Source organism: Salvelinus fontinalis, chromosome 19 (assembly GCF_029448725.1).
Source record: "Salvelinus fontinalis isolate EN_2023a chromosome 19, ASM2944872v1, whole genome shotgun sequence".
NCBI lineage: Eukaryota > Metazoa > Chordata > Actinopteri > Salmoniformes > Salmonidae > Salvelinus > Salvelinus fontinalis.
This window is the reverse complement of record NC_074683.1, coordinates 46,262,522-46,277,633: the sequence shown is the minus strand read 5'-3', so window position 1 is coordinate 46,277,633 and position 15,112 is coordinate 46,262,522. Positions and strand designations below refer to the sequence as shown.

The window sequence follows — 15,112 nt, the reverse complement described above, 5'->3', positions numbered from 1 at the left end:
TTTTATTCTGTGTTCTGGGTCAGGCTCATGCAGGTGTGTGTGTTTGGCAGAGAGTGTTCCTACCAGGTAGCACGGTCAAAGACATTCCACACTCTGAGTGTCCCTCACAGCAACCTTGAATGGACCGCAGCTGAAACCTGATAACTGACTAAATGTCAAACATGCCGGAAAGGCCAGCATTTACCCAGATGCTTTGTTGTAGATGTACACAGGTGTGAACTGCTTAATACTTACCTCTTTTCAGTTTACCTATCGCTCGAAATGTCTAAGTAGTCGCTGTCTCTCTTTCTCTCTCTCCTCCTTTCACCTTCTCCATCAGTCTGTCAACTATGTTTACTTGTTCAGTCACTCACAGCCCCTATGTACTGCTGTCCTTAAAACATCTCATCCAGCCTAAGGACCACTCTAGGGATATCTATCAGTCTACCATCCCAGTGAAATAACTGGAGAAAGCGGATTCTGCCTCGAGCTTCATTCATCTGAATATGACCCCTATGAATGAGGATTCACCCGGGGTGTATTCATTACACCGATTCTGTCACAAAAAAATGTTGTCTGTTGTAAACCGTTTTGAAACATATGAAACGTTTTGCAACAGAACCGGCGTAATGAATACACCCCAGGCTGTGCCTACCACACACACGCACACGCACACGCGTGCAGGCACGCACTCAACCACACACACCTTTATGCTCTGTAACTCCATATGATATATAGCCCATTAGGTCCATGTAGATAATAGGTAATAACTCTGAACAGGTGTTCCCTGAGGGCTCAGAGTGTGTCCACTACGGATCAGTGAGTGAGCGCTGACAGGCAGACTCTCTCAACAGAGGACAAGACAGGGTGTATGCTCCAAAACCGTTCCCTATATGCTAACAGCACTAATCCCGTAATCCTATCCCGGCGTTCCTGACGTCTGCCCCGGAGAATGCCGGTTTTATACGCTGCAGACAGAGAGTTCACAGATAAGGTGGCTGACTTTTGGCTCTTTTGTGCTGTCAAACAGTGAATGAAAAATGAACCACCTCAGGACTCTGCTGGAATGTGCAGTCTTTTTAAACACCTCTTGACAGAGATGAGGGAAACAAAATAAGCCTTGCTCACAGCCACAGGTACCTTGTCACCACAGCCTAGAGGGCTCAACGTTGTGTTACATTGCCTGGGTAAACTAACCAGCCACTGGTGAGTTATGAACATCTAAACAGGCATCTAAACAGACTGTCTATACTGTCAACAAAAAGACCATCCAATCTTTGAGATCTGAATCGACTACATTCCTTATTCAAACTGAAAAAACAGAGTTTAGCAACAGCAGACATAAACATACATGGGGAGCCAACACTCAGCTTAATAGGATACAAAGAATGACTCAAACTGCTTGATAGAATAAATGACATAAAGAAATGTATACACCCAGCTATGCGGATGGATCATACAGCTGGGACATAAAACCTGCACTATAATACAGTATTCAGAAGTATCTAGTCCACCAGCTAGCACATTTGGTTTCTTGGAAGTTGTGGGAACGTATGTTTTTGGTTTCATATTGGTATGTGCTAGCTGGGCCCTTACTCCAATGATAGAGTACAAAGGATTTGAGTTTCCAGGGTAAAATCACGTGATGGAAAGTTACCTCTGGCTATTTCTCTCCATCCCAGGTGGTTCCCATTCGTGGTTTTACCCTCCGATGGTCCACAAGGGTGAACACAGCGCTACGGGGCGATTACGGCCAGGATGTGGCAACCCAACCGCCATCTGGAGTTGAGCCCTGTGCGCCTAGTGCTCCTAGCTGAGGGATAGGAGTGCTAACATTCCCATTCATCCATCCTCCCTCTCTCTGTTCTCTCCATTCCTCCCTCAGGGCTTGTTTATGACCAAGTGCTTAACTTATGTTACATTGTAAATACAGTAATATCACTGTGTGCACCCATTACTCACAGACAAGGGATATGACGGAGGATGTAGGGTTTTGTAGTTTTATGATGATATGATATGCATCAGCAAAGCTACATATGTAAGAGAGAGAGAGAGAGAGACAGAGAGAGAGAGAGAGACAGGCACACAGAGACAGAGAGAGAGAGAGACAGAGAGAGAGACAGAGAGAGAGACAGAGAGAGAGAGACAGGCACAGAGAGAGCGAGACAGAGAGAGAGAGGGGCACAGAGACAGAGAGAGAGAGACAGGCAGAGACAGAGAAAGCGAGAGAGTGACAGGGACATAGAGGGAGAGAGGGCGGGAGAGAGAGTGACAGAGACAGAGGGAGAGAGAGACAGGCACAGAGACAGAGAAAGCGAGAGTGACAGAGACATAGAGGGAGAGAGAGAGTGTGCAGTTGTGCCTGTTTCTCCCATCAGTCCCCAGACCCTGCTGTAGGTAGTGTGGTAGGGGGCTGACAATATCTGCTTCTCATTACAGCATAGGAGGGGCTTTAGAAAGGATTCTAATGGCTGACTCCAGTCTTAACCCTGTCACTCCAAACCTGCTCTGACACCGCTAACCACCAAGGCTGCTCTGAGCCTCCCAGTCGCACTCACACTCTACCATTAAATATGAAACAGCCCGTCACTGTCTCATGTCAGCCTGTTAGTGCCTGGCACTCTATTCATCAGAGCCGGAATGGACGACCATGCAGGCTGATGTGAAGGCATTTATTAGAGCTGGGATGGAGGCCTCACCATGTGAGTGTGCTCTGAGCTGTATCGATCTTAATCCATGGTATAAAGGATCTGTCTGGGGTCTGTCCTGAGATTGTTTGAGTCCTTAGAGGATAAAATACAGTTCATTCCCTAAGGAATCCTGGGCCATTTAACCTTAAACACACTGTAATGACCAGAAGGTGTGTAGGAAGTCCCACTGTTTTCAGTGAAAATGGCTTCCTGTACGCTCCTACTACAGAGAGAGGATATTTTCACAGTGGAAGCAGAAGTAGAGGAAAAATAAAAGGATGAAAGACGTGGAGTCCAGTAAGTGGAGGAAAGAGAGGAAGGAAGGAGCTGGTGTTTGTTTGTTGTGATATTTTCTCCCTTAGGGTTATGTTTCCTCAATTCAAACCATTTCAAATAGAGCACTTTAGTGATTCGACACAGCTTATTTGTTGCCGTGTTCCTCTCCAGCTGGTGGTTGAGAATTCCTGATGGCTGACTGAGTTAAATGCAACATTCACCTTAAGAGCTGCGGTCATAATGCGTGTATTTGCCCACCGCCTTACAGGATCTTTCTGACTGTTCTCTGGGGCTAACACACACTCAATGTGCGACAGGAGGAAAATAAGTCGATAGAACCGTCTCTCTTAGAGCAGATGCCAGTAAATCTGGCAGACTAAAATGTGTCTAGGGCTGGCGGGAGGCGTGTGTCTGCATGCATTACAGTAGAGTGTGGGTCAGAGGTGGGACATAGCTAATGACTACAGCATGTAATTAACCTACAGTACAGTCACTTCCACAACTGATGAGAGGCATACTGTGTGTCCTCTCTGTCTGTATGTAGGTTTAGCTCTCAACATGCTGCGCTTTGATCAAAAAGCGCTGTGTTAGATTTGCTCTAAATAACAAAGACTAAGGGTGGAAGTCAAAACGTAGTTACGTCTATAAGTGCTTTAGGAGGGAGTACACTGCTATGTAGACTAATGGAGGAAGTGAAGTTGGGAGCTATGATTGGTCCATCAGGAGGGGGATTGGACTCAGACATCAGACTGACTGAATTCCTTGGTTCCATAATGACAAGGTACCATACAAAGGACATACTGTTAGTTTTGAGGTGTGTGGAGGGGGAGGGGATATTCATGCTGTACCCCTCTCCTGTGTGGAGGGGGAAGGGGGGGGTTGTGGCAGGAGGGCAGGTAGACATTGGTGGTTGATTACACACTTTTCCTGCCTGTCAATCTCAATCCAGCTGCTCTGTTCTGAACCCTGTCTCACTCTCCCCTAACACACTGTACACACATTGCAGGCACGCACACACACGTTGGACCCCCATTTTCATTCTCTGGAGGTAATTGATTGTTTTTTAATGTGTGTTCTGACAGCGTGAAAGGATAACACATGGGTCATATAAATCTCCTTCAGTCTACACCTCTTCTCCTCCATTTCTCACTATCTCTCACTTTCTCTCCCTCACTTTTTCTATACCCAAACTCTCCCCCTTTCCACCCCATCCCACTGGGCACACGCTGGTTGAATCAACGCTGTTTACACGTCATTTCAATGAAATTACCTTGAACCAACGTGGAATAGACGTTGAATTGACGTCTGTGCCCAGTGGAATCTCTCTCCCTCACTCTATTTTTCTCCATTTCTCCCACCCTCTGTCTCTCTCCTCGTACCCTGCTGTGGGTCATCGTTTTTAGTGACTGACCCATCGTTAACCCTGTCACGTCTGACTCAAACAGAGACTAATTTACTGCCCTGTCAAAACACCCCGTGGCTAGAGGAAAACAGATCAATCACAGCACTCTTCAATGGCTCACCACTGCATTATCTAATAAACAGACATTCAAACCTCTCCCCTGATACCTAGGCAGCCTTTGGGTTGTAAAAATTCAATGTCATATTATTCAAAGTCTTTCGAACTGGTAATATAATATAGTAACTGATCTTAAAAGTGTCATGTCCATTAATTCAGTGAATTGGCTCATTGTAAGTGGTCTAATGTCATTTGAGTCAGTTATGGTGCCTACTTTTCCCCTTACATTATGCAAGTCTTAGTTACTCATGGATTATATCGGATATTTTTAACCAGTACCTTAAAAACATATGTTGGTTTGTGTGTGTGTTTCACACCTGTCTGTCCAGCTTCAAACACTGTGCCAGAAAGGTTTTTCTCAATGGATGTGCGTATTTTGGCTCCCTGAGAGATCCAGATCTGTTCTTCCGCACAGCCGGGCTCTGGGCCTGGGAAGAGAGTGCCCACTTCCTCCCATTGATTGTGTGGAGAATGGCCTTCCTTAAAGTGTGGGAGAACCAAGGAGGACAATAGCAGAGCAGGGGTTTTGACCCTGGTAGTATACGGGAACTTTTTCGTGGCAGGTTAGGAGAACTTACGCAGCAGGTTAGGAGAACTAACATTGTAGGTTAGGAGCATTCGGTTGAGGTTAGAAAAATAGTTAAGGTTAGGGTTAGCTAAAATGCTCTCCTAACCTGCTACGAAAATCACTTCCGATCATAGCTGCACTCCATCTAGTCACAACCCAGAGCAGAATGGGCACAGGACTGGAGACCAGGATTCCTCTATACAAACATACCCTGACCCTTCAACTATTTCTGCTCTTGACTTGGCGAATGTTAGATGTCAGAAACCTCAATTAGAAGTTCAGGAAAAACTCCTGGCCCTACGTCATAACTATACTCTCCCTCACATTAACACTGTAAAACTCATGAACTACCCCTTGACCCTTTAGCTGTGCGGTTTTGCTTCCTGTATTCTGTAACAGCCGTCCCAGTGAACTCCAAGCATTCTAACCATGTTCCCAGTGTGCCTCTGCCGTGTGGTGAACCACAGAGGGGCGTGTGGCAAGGGGTGCGTTCAGAGGGCGTGTGGCAAGGGGTGCGTTCAGCCAAAACGAGAGTGCTCCCACTGGCTCCAAACACCACATGGGAACCATCGAACAGAGAGTGTTCTCACACACCAAGCAGCCACAGATACCAGGTCGTTAACATTTACATTTTACATTTACATTTACATTTGAGTTAAGGTACATTCAGGATCACTGAACAGTTTGAAATGATTTTGATAGCTGCAAAAAGCCTGAACTGGAATGAACAGAAGCAGAGAAGTTTCATAAAAACAATGCAATAGCTTGTAGTGCTGATGTAAACAAAGCACCATGCAACCTGGTGAGATCTTGCCTGTAGAAAGCATTCTTTTAGCTCCTACATGTCAGACTTCAGTCTACATCTGACTGCATGGATCCATTTCCTCTCTCAGTCTAGAGGCTGATGGCTTGGAGTGGCAGGGTACAGGCCCCTTTTCCTGTCGACCCAAACAAAAGCCTATTCTCTAGGAGAGAGGGAGAAAGGTCTGAGGCCTCAAGCTGCTGCACAGTGGGAAACTGCATAAAGGTCACCAGCATGTCTTTGTGGGGAGGGTATGAACTGACAGACTTGAACTACTAAAGGCCAGATGGCATGATGTAGATTCAACAGAACTGAATGTAATGCGGCTGCTTTTGTGCCCATAGCAAATTAGTGAGCCTAAACCCAGGAGTTACCATTCAAGATAGGTAAACTAGGGGAGAGTGGGTTAAGTTTAGCTTTTTTATCTTCAAAAGTACATAAATCCAGCCTCCCCCTCCCGGTAACCAGAGAAAACCCCACCCCTTCCCTGTGGGCAGGAATAGCTGACCTAAGTTGTAAATATAGAAAAAAGCAGTTGCCTGGTATTGAGTATGTGTCTTTTAAATCTTGGAATGTTCTCAAACCATTACTGTCCATAATATCACTAAGGGTACAGATTCCACATTTGGACCATTGGGGTATGCAAAAGGCTGCCCTCCAGATCGCAAGGCGTTATTGTGAAATATTGGAGTATGGGCATGCATTGTTTTTCAAGTTTGTGCCCAAACAGAAATTGTGTGAGCAATAATAGGACCAAAGTGTCATTTATATTGTTTAAGGAACATATCAGTAAAGACCACATCTTCCAGGGCAGTAGGAGACACCATATTTCTTTCCATACTCAGCCAGGGGGTGGAAGAATAATTTGTAAACCAATTTAGGATGGGAAGAAATGCTAGTGCTTGGAAATACAATTAAAAGTTTGGCACGGATAGTCCTCCTACGTCCTTCCCCCTTTGCAAGTTTGGTAATTTATAAAATTTTCAGACCACACTATGGATTGTATCCCAATAGCCAGAGGGGGGAGACAAGAGAAGCATTGAACTACACAAATTCAGCTGTGGCAATATATTCATTTTTACGATAGATATTCTGCCGGTTAAAGTAACTGGGAAATTAGTCCATCCACTGAGGTCGAATTGAATTGATTTGGGCGTTCTGTTAAAGTTTCTGGCAATGGTTTAATCTAAGGAAGAAAATATATCTATTCCCAAATATTTCAAATGGAAATGATTGTAGAGAGTAGACCTGCATCGGGGTCTTGAGAGGCAGTAAGGCTGATTTTGTTTGAAATATTTTATAACTTAAGATGGAGCTGAATTTGTTTACAATCTTTTGGGAAGGCTTGAGATACGTTGTCTAGATAAAGACATCATCGGCATATAATGAGATGACATAAGAAGTAAAATTGAGATATTGCTGTCATTTCTTTTGATTGTCGAATTGCCTGGGGCACGGGCCCCAAAGACAAAAATAGCACCTTGCTGGCTACTTTCTTGTTATAATGAACAGAACAGAGCAGGTATTGCCTGTTATTGCTATGGCTGAGGGATTGGCATATAGTATTTTAACCATATGAAATTGGAGCAAAGGTCCCATATGTTCAAAAACTGACCAAAGCTATGACCATTCTAATCTATTAGAAGCTTTTTTTACATTGAGAGAGAACTGCCTAAGAAACTTTGGTTTCTGATGAAGCATATAAAATAAGTAATACACGACAGAGGTTATTTGAGGATAATAGCTTTTGAACAAACCCGCTTTTGTCCAGATGTATCAATTTAGGTAAGTAAGTTTCAAACGAGACAACAGAATCTGAAAATAGTTTAATATCTGTGTTCATCAAAGATAGGGGGTGATAGTGACAGCACTGGGTGGTGTCCTTAGCATTCTTATTAAATTAAAGCTACATTTGTGCTGTATTTACATCCCTTCCAAATAAACCTTTGTGAATGGCGGTGTTAATAGTCAAAGTAATTGACCTAATTGGTTCCAACATTTTAAATAGACCTCGGGAGGAATATAGTACTCTAACAAAGATATCTACATATATTGTTGTGTGTCCCTGGAAATAAATCAGAATTCATGTAAACATTGCAGTTTTGAAAATACAGCTTGCTATTTTGGCACAACAACTTACTCTGGGTATGGGGTCAGTTCAGCCGCAGGACAGGGTAAGTTAAGCCGACATACACATTTCTGTACTGAATTAAATATTACCATTATCTTTTTAAAACCATGTCCATCTTTATTTCCCAAACCCAATTCAGCACAATCACTTTGTATTTTAATCATTGAAAGCATCTTTTAACACAGGCTAACAGTTTGTATTTTAAAAGAAACTTAACATAGGAAAGGCCCTGCCCATTTCCTCATATTTTTATTGGCTCAACCATTGACTCAACTTACCTCATGGCCATTGGCTCAAACATGTTCACAATATTAGCCCACACAGCTACAAGGATGCACTTTCATTCTAGGATTAGGACTTTGTTTGAAGCTTATAGAGACACCAACGGATTCATAGAACACTCTTTCCTAGAAACAAGGGTGGGCCAACTTACCCTCCCCTAAACTAAAGACCTGAATGAGTCGGAAACTATTATCGTGAAAGTTGAAATTACTCAAAATGTCACACCCTGATCTGTTTCACCTGTCCTTGTGCTTGTCTCCACCCTCTCCAGGTGTCACCCATCTTCCCCATTATCCCCTGGGTATTTATACCTGTGCCAGTTTGGTCAAGTCAACCAGTGTGTTACGCTGGGCTCCTGCTTGATCCTGGTTTGCAGTTGTTGTTTTTTTGGGCTAGTCCTCCTGGTTTTGACACTTGACTCGGAACCTGCCTGCCTGACCATACTGCCTGGCCTGACCATACTGCCTGGCCTGATCGAGCCTGCCGGTCACTCCGTACCTCCAGGACTCTGACCTTGTTATGATCTTTTGCCTGTCCACGACCATTCTCTTGCCTCCCCCTTGGAGACTAATAAATATAAGAGACTTGAACCGTCTGTATCTGGGTCTCGCCCTGTTCCTTTATAGAAAGTAACCAATTAAGATTTAGATTTAGATTTAAGTCATTTAGCAGACGCTCTTATCCAGAGCGACTTACAAGTACATTCATTCATACTTTTTTTTTTTTTTTTTTTTTGGTACTGGCCCCCCGTGGGAATCGAACCCACAACCCTGGCGTTGCAAGCGCCATGCTCTACCAACTGAGCCACACGGGGCAACTTAAGTTCAATCAAATGTATTTAGAATGTGTTTTTTTACATCAAAACAGATGTCACCTAAAACAGCAAGCAATGCAGATGTAGAAGCACAGTGGCTAGGAAATACTCCATAAAGTCAGGAACCTAGAGAAGAACCAGGCTCTGAGGGGTGGCCAGTCCTCTTCTGGCTGTGCCGGGTGGAGATTATAAGAGTACATGGCAATTAAGGCCAGATGGTTCTTCAAGATGTTCATAGATGACCAGCAGGTTCAAATAATCAAAGGTTGTAGAGGGTCAGCACCCTCTACAGTTAAAGCCATTTACTACCATAACTGTTGATTAAGTGAATAAACCACTGACTTGTTGATAACACCATTTCTAAGGAAACCAATAAGTTATTTGTGATTAAGAACATTAACAGCATGTGGATAGTTGCCATATGGCCAAAACAAATAGTTTATTCTAAAAATCAAGAAAAATCATAGTTTATTGCAACTATCTAAACAACTCAATGTTATATGGCCACATTAAATCTTAAGATAATGAATTTAATGAACCATGTAATGCTTAGTCCCTTGAACTTGTCCTCTAGTGTGACACATGATTCTCAAATATACATTTGTATTCATTAGTTACTTTGTAACTATTATTCCAGGAAATCAAACACTTGCATTTCAATTGAAAAACATGTCCTTGTATGTGAACCAAGTGTCTTGCCATTAAAACCTCTCTTGGGTACGTGAGAAGTTAGCGTCCCACCTCTTCAACAGCCAGTGAAACTGCTGGGCGCCATATTCAAATACAGAAATACTCATTATAAAAATTCAGAAAACAAAACCTATTTGACATAGGTTTAAAGATTAACTTCTTGTGAATCCAACCACGGTGTCAGATTTTTTAAAAATGCTTTACGGCGAAAGCATACCTTACGATTATTTGAGAACATAGACCAGCAGACAAATCATTACAAACAGTAACCAGCCAAGTAGAAGAGTTACACAAGTCAGAAATAGAGATAAAATTAATCCCTTACCTTTGATGATCTTCATATGGTTGCACTCAGCAGACATTCATTTACTCAATAAATGTTCCTTTTGTTCGATAAAGTCTCTTTATATCCAAAAACCTCAGTTTTGTTCGCGTGTTTTCTTCAGTAAACCACAGGCTCAAACGCAGTCAGAACAGGCAGACAGAAAAATCCAAATTGTATCCGTAAAGTTCATAGAAACATGTCAAACAATGTTTATATTCAATCCTCAGGTTCTTTTTAGCCTAAATAATCGATAATATTTAAACTGGACAATAACGTCATCAATATGAAAGGTAAACAAGAAAGGCACGCACGAAAAAGCTCTGTGACACTTTAGGGTCCACTCATTCAGACTTACTTCCTCATTTATCAGAATACAAGCCTGAAACAATTTCTAAAGACTGATGACATCTAGTGGAAGGCATAGGAACTGCAATTTGATACTGTCAACGGATACTGTAATGGCATTGAATAGAAAACTACAAAACCACAAACAAAAAAACTTCCCAAATGGATTTTATTCAGGTTTTCACCTGCCAAATCAGTTCTGTTATACTCACAGACACTATCTTAACAGTTTTGGAAACTTTAGAGTGTTTTCTATCCAAATCTACCAGTTATATGCATATTATATCTTCTGGGCCCGAGAAGCAAGCAGTTTAATTTGGGAATGCTTTTCACCCAAAATTTTGAATGCTGCCCCCTACCCTAGAGAAGTTAAGTTGTGTAAGAATGTCATTTCTGCAAACCTAAAAAAGCAATGCGCTTACTTATGTCACCTGCCTCATGCATAACAATTTTAGCATTTTGTCCAAGACAATGCATTTCTCTTTTTATCAGCGTCACACAGGACATTATCACCCCGATGGACAAAACACTTGCAATCATTGATGCTGCTTTAAGTTTGACAACTGAAAAAATGCTTCCAATCAGTTCTAAATATCAGTAATGGATTCTCATTAACAGATTTAAAGTTCACACATTACAATTACAAGGGACCCATAATGTTATTTCACTACCTCCCAGAGTAGGGAGTGGAAAATGACATGCCTGCTGCTTCAATGGATGAGGTAGGTGTTTCTTACAAGCTGACTAGACCGGTCACATTGCATAAAATAAATGTACACATACAATACCAGTCAAAAGTTACCTACTCATTCAAGGGTTTTTGTTTTTACAATGTAGAAAAAGTTTTCCAAGAATGACATTCCATTTTAGCTTTTCAGGTGTGCATTGTGAGATACTGTACTGCCAGGAACAAGCATTTCGCTACACCTGCTAAATGTGTATGTAACCCCACAATTTGAAGTCTAAAAGGGCCTCATAAGTTAATGGCTTCCATTCCCCAGAGTGACAGCCATTTGCTCTGGTACAGCATACCAATAAGTATTTATACATCTCATTGTCCCTGTTGGAAATCTCAGGCTACATGGTAATTTAAAAAGTAATAGTTTACTCTAAGGGCTAAGAAACTGACCCTTTTTCACTGACAGAGTGCAATACTTTGCTAAATATGTTTCTAATAAAGCTTACCAGGCTGTGCACCAGCAATGTCTTCTGTACATCATTGCAAGAGAACCCTCCCCTGCGCAATAGTGCCCAAATGCTTGAGTAATTCAAACAGAATTGTGTCACATCAAGTGGACATTACTGTAGTGAACAAAATCGCAACTATTTGGAAATTTGAGTAGACTTAAGACTTGTTCCTTGAAATAAACTAAGAACTACAAGAGCAGGTGAAGGGAATTTTATTAATTAGGTGCCTTCACAACCTTAATGAGAACAGTCACACCAGTGGACAGTTGTAACATCAGGTTCAACATTAAGACAACAAAATGATGCATGACTTCACTCATGATTGAAGCTTTTAGTAATATCACAAGCTACCCAATTGAAGTGATTAATTTGCCATCATGAGAAAGGTTGTTAAGTCAACTACCCAGGTACAGAAGAGCAGGACATTATCCCAGAATCCTTCACACCCCAGCTTTGATCTGGCTGTTGGGTGGGAGGGGCTTGCCCAGGTGGGTTCCAACAGTCAGGCTGAACTTTTTGGCTGCATGCTTATCCTGGATATCCTCTTTAATCCCCGCCCACCATCAAAGGTGTCTGAGGGGGTGAAGGAGAGCGGAGTTTCTCCCAGAAGCCCTTCCAGCCGTGTGCGCCATGCCTCCAACATACTGCAGCAAGCCTCAGATGGGATGTGGGGTGGAGCCCAGAAGATCTGAGGAGCCAGAACCTGGAAGCCACAGTGGTGCAGGATGCCATTCTACAGGGGAAGATGATTAACTGGTTAGTAAACATGCTCAAGGTGAATAAACATGAATTGTCCAATGAAGCAATCCTCCCATCATTGAAATGATCACTTGCCAATCTGGAATTGAAATGCTTGTAATAAAAGCAGACGTCAAGTGGGGATAACATTATGCACCAGCAGTCAACATGCCGGTAGTGTCAGCAAAGCCTAACATACCTGCAGTGGCCACAGGGTGACATTCATGTCTCCATTGATGCCATTGGCACTGAACATGGACTCATGAGATCCAGTGGTGAAAGACAGTATGGCTTTCTTGTCCTGGAGGAAGACAGGGAAACAACCAGGTGAATGATAGAGGGTCCAAAGAATAGGAGCAACTATTTCAAGTTTAACAGCGACTATGTGCGATCGTCTCCCTTACCTTGAAGATGCCCTGGCTGTACCGCTTCTGAGGTGTATGCAAACCCCAGTGTGAGGACTCGGTCCATCCAGCCCTTCATGATGGCAGGAACAGTGAACCAGTACATGGGGAACTGGGACAGAAAATGGCAGACACTAGTCAACCTGGAATGGGTGCATTTCAACCACCAGTCAAAAAGTATAGCAGTCATTGTAAGAGCTGAAGGTTCTACACTAATAGGCCAAAGCCAATTTTCTTACGACATTTAACAGTACTACTGGAGAGCTTACCTGGAATATGACAACCCCCGCTTCAGAGAGTTTGCGGTGTTCCTCAGTGACGTCAGCAGAGTCTCCTCTCCGTACTGGAAGATTTCAGCATCCTTCACCTCCCATGGGAAAGAGTGACAGAACCAGTCAAGGTAAAAAAAATATTCAAAAACACGATCATTCACTACTGTAATTAAGAAACTTAGGGGTCAGACTTACCAGTGACATCAGCAGTAGCAGAGGCTTTGAACTTCATGGCATAGAGGTCAGACATTTCCACCTTACAGCCCTGCGATGTCAGAACTTTCACAGCCGCTTCTTTGGCTGCAGCATTAAACGACCCAGCACTGTGGTGGGCGTACACGATCAGTATCTTCTCAGCTGCAACACCACAGATAAGCCACACAAACACTTCAACAAGCAAAGTATTGTAGCCAGGCAATGCTTTTCTTACTCAAATGAGAACTACAGTAGTTTCTCTAGCATAAAGACAAAGTCAAAATGGGACCCAGTCTGGAACACACAAAATAATTTAAGACTGTTCACAAACTCACACCCATTTTAGTGCTGTCTGCTGTGTTAAGGGTAAAGCTGGTTTGGATGGAAACTAGCACATACTAACAGAGGGCTGAGATGGCTGCTTTTCTATTGCTCTCCTGCACCAAACATATAATCTCACACAGCTGCCTGTCAATCAGAAATCAAGCTAATCATCTGTATGTCAATCAATCAATCAGTCTGTCGTCTCTCTCTCTCCTTCTCCCCCTCTCTCACGTTCACACACTTTTATATAGTCAACCTGCCAACTGCTTAGCCAATGTACTATTGTGATGAACACAAGTGAAACTAATCCCAGTTTTGGACAGTGTTTCTTATTGCTGGTGAAACATGCCAAGTAGTGTTGAAGCTATTCTGGACAATATTTGTATCCTGTGGTGCAGGCCAATGTGGGACCCCTGTCCAAGCCCAACCAAGCGTGTGTACGTGCATGTGTACGTGTACAGGTGTGTGTGAGCTTACATTACTTGCATGCTGGCGTCAATGTGTGTTTGCGTGTGTTGCGTATAACATGGCTATAGGCACTGTGCAGATGCGGTTGAGTAGCTCTGTGCTGTAGTTCTGTTAGACTTCCCCTCTCCAGGCACTGGTGTCTCTATCGTTGAACTGACTCACGGGTTGGGGTCTCATGAAAAGGAACCCTGTCCAAACGGGCATCAAAGCCAGCCTCGGAAACACACACGTACACGTACACACACACACCAACCCGGTCCCCACAGGCGTACTAAGTAACAACTGCTACACATTATCACATGGGTATGCATGCATGCAAACACAGCATGCACCAGAACATTTGTGAGACAGTTTGTCACCCCATTCTCTCCTTATCTCTTGTTTGCATGACATCAGAATCACCTTTATTCGCCAAGTACATTTACACATACCTGGAAGTTGCCTTAGTGAGAAGGTGCTGCCAGCAATAGATATACAAACACAAGTCCACATAGACATCATGCAGATACAGTGGTGTAAAGAATCTAAGAAAAAATCTTTAAAGTTCTACTTAAGTCATTTTTGGGGGTATCTGTACTTTACTACTTATAACTTTTACCCCACTACATTTAAAAAATATATATATGCAGTATCAATCAAAAGTTTGGACACACCTACTCATTCAAGGGATTTTCTTTACTTTGACTATTTTCTACATTGTAGAATAATAGCGAAGACATCAAAACTATGAAATAACACATATAAAATCATGTAGTAACCAAAAAAGTTAAGTAGTCACCCTTTGCCTTGACAGTTTTGCACACGGTTGGCATTCTCTCAACCAGCTTCATGAGGTAGTCACCTGCGCGGGACGTGGACCCCACTCCACCATAGTCATTGCCCACTTCAGTGGCCTCTTTAGAGCGGCGACCCTCGCCGCCGACCTTGGACTGGGAACCCTAATAAAGGGCCCCACTGAACTGAGGAGCGCCTCTGGACTGAGGGGCAGCTCCGGACTGAGGGGCAGCTCCGGACTGAGGGGCAGCTCCGGACTGAGGGGCAGCTCCGGACTGAGGGGCAGCTCCCCCCGGACTGAAGGGCAGCTCCGGACTGAAGGGCAGTT

The 15,112-nt window shown here is 43.2% G+C and overlaps 1 pseudogene; it reads right to left on the bottom strand.

Moving 5' to 3' along the window:
• Positions 1-11,824: 11,824 nt before the first annotated feature.
• On the bottom strand, positions 11,825-13,559 carry LOC129816209 (NAD(P)H dehydrogenase [quinone] 1-like; annotated as a pseudogene).
• Positions 13,560-15,112: the final 1,553 nt, after the last annotated feature.